A 6,044-nucleotide genomic window follows, 5' to 3' on the forward strand; every position below is an offset into this window, starting at 1 on the left:
GTTCAAAAATGCGAAACAAGGAGATGCAAATGTAAAGCTGCTGGAATTTTATGCAACTCTAAATGCCATAGTGGTAATACTTGTAAAAATAAATAATTTCAATATTCAATAAAAATTAATATAAATAAAATATTCTCAATTTTATTTGCTAATCAAATCTCTTAAAAAAATATTAAATAAAATTATATAAGTCATTAATTATTAATATATGTATTTTATTCACTTGGCACCTGCAGTTCTGGTCATTGTATACATTGTCTGGTTTATGTGAATAATTATCTACATGGCTTGAATAATTCGGACATTGTAAACTTTGTCCGGTCAGTGTTTACAATGACCATTTATCCACTTGGACCGTAACATATAGATTATAATATAATTTGATTATTATGAATTGATGATATTATATTATTAGAAAAATAAATTACCAAAATCGAATGAAAAAGTTTTTTCTCTTGGTTCTACACATGATAAAAAAAAAAATTTAATTAACAACTGTACAATAATGATAATTAACTTTAAAAAGTTAAGTTAAGACAATACAAAATTTAACTGAATAAGTTAAAAAGTTAAAAACAAAAAAACTAACTAGTTAAGTTAAAAGTTAAAAATAATTAACTTTTTAACTTAACTTTAACTTTTTAATAAGTTAATGTTTAAAATTTAAAATTCTGAACGGAGCGAAAGAATGCATTGATTTTACAATGGTGTCTTTTTTTTTTTTGCATATAATTAGTATAATGACTTTTTTTAGTTAAAAAATATGTTAAAATTGCAATGAAAAATACATTAACGTTACATATAAAAATATTGTATTATAATATATTATCAATAAATTAGGATAACCATAATGTGAAAATTCACAATAAATTTCACGTAGTTACATTTTTTTATTGACAAATTTTATTAGAAATAATAATTTGTAAAATTTATCACGTAAAGTATACAAAAACTGCAAAATTGTTGAAAATTGCAAAAAAATACTGTATAAAATTAAATATAAAGACTGTAATGAGTCCAATTCGTGTACATTAATATATTTTGATCAGATTTAATTTACCTGATATCAATTGAATCCGGACTTTAATCATCACCTTTTGGAGTAGTAGAAATGATCCAATTTTCTACGCCAACATATTTTCTAGAAGGAAACTGAATCTAATTGAAACTTTCGCAGGGGGGGAGTCAAAATTAAGTAAATTCTCAGTAAATTTCATATTCGTCGGGAAAATCAGAAAAAAATTAAGGAAATTGAGAATTTTTAATTTTTACGCAAAACCATTTTTCGACAAAATTAATTTTCTTTTTTGGTGCAACTCGAAAACGAATAATCGTAGATATTTAAAACGTCCACTAAATATTTATATTACAATTTTCCATGTAGGTATTAACTAGGCATCTTTAATATTTTTCATCTCTTATTACAACGACTTATGAAAAACTTAAGTTATACTAATATTTCTATCTTTAGCTGTAATAATCGAACATTTATATACATTTTTGGTATTCGTTTAGTATGTGACCTACCGGTTGAAAATCGAATTTAGTATGTTACCTACCTGTATTACTGGGTTTAGTGTGTGACCTACCAAGACGATTATTATCATATTATAGGTATAGACAATCTATGCTTGCTTATCTTTATAGTTATATTATATTATATTTACTGGTTTTTTACCAATAGATATTTTGTCATTCTAACGTTATCGACAATATTGTCAGTACCTGTTCTGTCGTCAATCCTTTATCGCGTGTTTAAAACTTTAAAATGTTGGCAGTCGAATTGTATGTGATTATTTTTTCTGAAAAAACAGTATTAGAATTTTTACAAAAGAATAAACTATTACTACAAAATAATGAAACTAATTTATGCCATAAATGTCATGGTGAAACAAAGATGTACATGAGGAAAAAAAGATTGGCTATGGGTGAAATTCGAGAGATCAGCACTATACGATGTATCACAAAAGGATGTCAGACATATAAATCAATTCGATCAACAAATGGATTTTTTACATAATATACTGATCTTAATGCACGATGCAATGCTAAACTCAGTTTGGGCCAAATACTAGAAATTATTTATTATTGGTCACAAGATTTACCCATAAAAACTGTTACTGATTTGACGGGCCGTTTAAATGCAACCATTGTTGACTGGTTTAATTTGTGTAGAAACGTGTGTTGTTCATTATTTGAAAAACGTGAAAAGATGGGAGGACAAAATATAGTGGTACAAATTGATGAATCGTTTTTGAGAGGAAGAAGAAAGTATAACCTAGGAAGACTGCTGCTAGGTGATCTGCGTCATGAACAAGTAAAAGATAACTCGGCAGATTTCAATTCTGACAGTGATCAAGACAATCAAATAAACCTAGCTAATTCACCTACATCAAACAGAAATTATGGTCGTAGACTAGAAGGACCCTGAGTATTTGGATTATGTAGCAAAATCGGAGATAATTTGGAACGAAGATTTTTTGTTGTAGAAAAACGTGATAGAGAAACTTTAATTCCGATTATCGAAAAAGAAATATTACCCGGTTCTATTATAATGTTAAATGAATAGAGAGCATATTCTTGTTTAAAAAATATAGGCTATGATCATAGAACAGTAAACCATTCAAAAAATGTTGTTGATCCAACTAATGGAGCTTACACACAAGCAATTTAATGTTCATTGGGAATATTAAAAACTAAAATCCTACGAAAAATGCATGGAACATCAGCTGAAATGTTGCCACGTTATTTAATTGAGGCATGGTATCGATCTATCAACAGGCAAGATACATTTTTTTTAAAACTTTTAAGCGATGTACAAAAGGCAAGGCTTTGCACCCGTTTAGCCCGTATAGCCAAAACCCTTAAAAAACCCTTAAAAATTATCAAAACCGTAAACCCATATAACCCGATTGATTTTGATGACGTATAACCCGAAACACCCAAAACCGAAATTAAATTCGGGTTTTAACCCATAACCCGTATAAAAAGAATATTACATTTTCAAGTGACATATGAATTTGTATGTATATTTCATGGAGAATTCAGTTGTTCATAATTGGGAACACTGGTTACGCGTGACAAGCGTGATACAACTGATAAATTGTTTTGATTGTTTTGAATTGTGTTATTTTTAAATTATTAATATAATATTATTATTGCATTATTATATAGTTTATTGCAACCGATTTTCGTATATCCCTTATAACTTATAACATTTTGATTATAAGGAATAATCAATAATTTATAAATGTATTTATTCAAAATAAAATTTTAATATTTGATTCAATGACTTATTTCATTTTATTTTATAACTATTTAATACTTTGTTATTAAAACATTTAATATTTAATATTATAAAATTTATTATAATAAATTATATTACGTGTGTAGGGTGACCATAAAAATAAAATATAAATACGGGACACTTAAGTTACTTAACTAAATATATTAAGAAAAAAAAAATTAGTAAAAAAAGGTGGGTAAGTGGATGTCGATCTGCGGTACAGTAGATTAAAAGTGGGTCACTGTATAATGGATGGTATTAAATTTGAATTCAATGATATAATATTATCATTGTATAAGAAAAACAATTCTGAGCGGAGACGGCATGCCAGTCTAGGTATAAGAAATAATATTATATTATATGGTATTGTAATTTATGCTGTATAATAGTTTTAAATACAAATAAAATATTAATAAGTATAATATGTACACAAAAATCCAAAAAAAAATTATTTTGATGACGATGGCAGGTAAATTTCTTCTTTTGATGTTTTTGTATACTTTTGTGCTGAACTGATTTCATCGAGTAACTTAGTTTCTTTTAATAGAATATTATAAAACTCATTACAAGATAAGTTTTTAAAATGTGTTTTTACAATTATAATTGATTTGATAGCTTCAACCAAAAATCGATTTTTTTCATCTGTCCACAACACATTAATGGTTGAAAAAATCCGTTCTACTGCAGCATTTGTACCCGGAATTGCCAAAGAATATTCTACAATTGTTAATATGTTAGTTGTATCAATGTTATGAGCTTTAGTGTATTCAAATATTTCACACCACTTAACTTCTACTTTAGCTGAATTTTTTTGCAATTCATGAATTCGTAATTTAAAAACTTGTTCTACATGACTGAATTCATTAAATAAATTATTTTCATCTAATTTTATGTTAGAATTTCGGTTGTTTTCCATAAGAAATTTAATACATTTTTGAACATTTTCCCAAGTAGGACAGTTTATTAGTTGGACGCAGCGAAATATTATCAACTGGTCAAAGCGGCAACCCCATTTTTCTACGTAAGATAAAAAAGTATTATAAAATAGATCAGTACTTTTTTTGAATGAGTTTTCATTATACATATTATTGTTTTTTAAATCATTTAAAATATTTGTTGTAAGGAAGTTTAGATTTTTTCTATTTTTTATTTTTCCAACTAAAATTTCTAATTCCTCTGCAACACAGGCTGATATTTTATCTCCTTCTATTTTTGTTTCAGTATCACAGACAACCTATAATTGGCTTTGCAAAAAATGAACCCATACTATAGACATAGGATCATTAAAAAACGATTTTAATATTGTAGAACACTTTTCCTGTTTTAAGCCCGAGTAAATATCAATAATTCTTGTTATTACAGGTAATAAGGTAAGGTAATTGGTTTGGGGGAATTTACGGCGGCAACTAGGTGGTAGTGTGCGAGAAATTTGGCTACAAAACCGCGGAGCTCGATCATTTGGATGCGCGAGCGAGTAGCGTTCTACTGGCGGCATGAATATAGATTTAAAATATGTTCTATTGAATATTGTGATACAAAAATATCGTTAATGAAAAAAAAAAAAATAAATTAACAATAAAGAGAAAAACGGGATTAATACGGGACCTACTTGAAAATACGGGACAAAATGCGTCCCGTATAACTTTTGTCGGGACAACGGGACACAAAGTAGAAAAATGGGACAATCCCGTATAATACGGGACGTATGGCCATCCTACACTTAGGGCAAAATAAAAAAAATTGTTGTTCTTAATGCCATATTAAAATGTGCAATAACACTTGGCATTAGTAGTTTCCTTTAAATAATCATTTTTAAGGGGTTTTCGAATGTACTGCAATATTATTTGATTCTCTAAGCGAATTATGACGTTAAAATCCAAAAAAGTGTGAATATTTTTCTATAATAAGTAATAACCATTAATCGGTCACATTTGCAGTGTTTACGACCATCATGGCCAATAGAGAACGATGTCGATTGCGTGTTTATATCATAGAAATATAATAATAATATGATCATGGTATAAAGTTGTATATTAATGTTCTTTGTAGAAAATATATTATGTTGGTTAACGTTGGTTATTAAATGTAATATAATATTGTAGCTTGTACTATCTTACCGTTACTTGTTAGGGAAATTATCATTAGTAAATTATCATTATTTGTCTTTGATGTGACATTTCTTTGTTCATTCATCAATTTCTTATCAAACTATTAATAATAAACAATAAACATTTAATGGCGCCATGGTAGTACGCAATAATTGGTGTGTGTAGCCGGGAAAAAAACATATATACAATACTCATTTGTTGCAATCTTAATGGATGTTGACTCTGCAATACAAACAAAATCACATTAAGGAGACGAAATAATATAATGTTGTCGGTCAACATAATTATTATTATTATGAAATTATGGTGTACCAAAAAAAATGACTTTCCTTGGCGAAATTAAAATTAAATGGACTACTCTTAAAAAAATGTTAATGGACTTGACGTTGATTGGATTATTTGAATTACCTACTCGTTGTTGATTTATTAAGTAACTAAAAATTTTACCTCGCATAAAGTGTATCTGTAGTATACATTTTTAGTTTTCTGTCTGTTACAGACATTGATCAATGGTGCCAATGGTTTAGTTAAGGTAAGGCTAAGTTTCATAAAGTGGACCATCGTATTGAAAAATTATATAATATGTATAAAAAAACAAAGATTTAAAATATTAATTAAAATTATTACATATATTTTGATGCATTTAGTTC

This window comes from Acyrthosiphon pisum, chromosome A2, assembly GCF_005508785.2.
Source record: "Acyrthosiphon pisum isolate AL4f chromosome A2, pea_aphid_22Mar2018_4r6ur, whole genome shotgun sequence".
Taxonomy (NCBI): Eukaryota; Metazoa; Arthropoda; class Insecta; order Hemiptera; family Aphididae; genus Acyrthosiphon; species Acyrthosiphon pisum.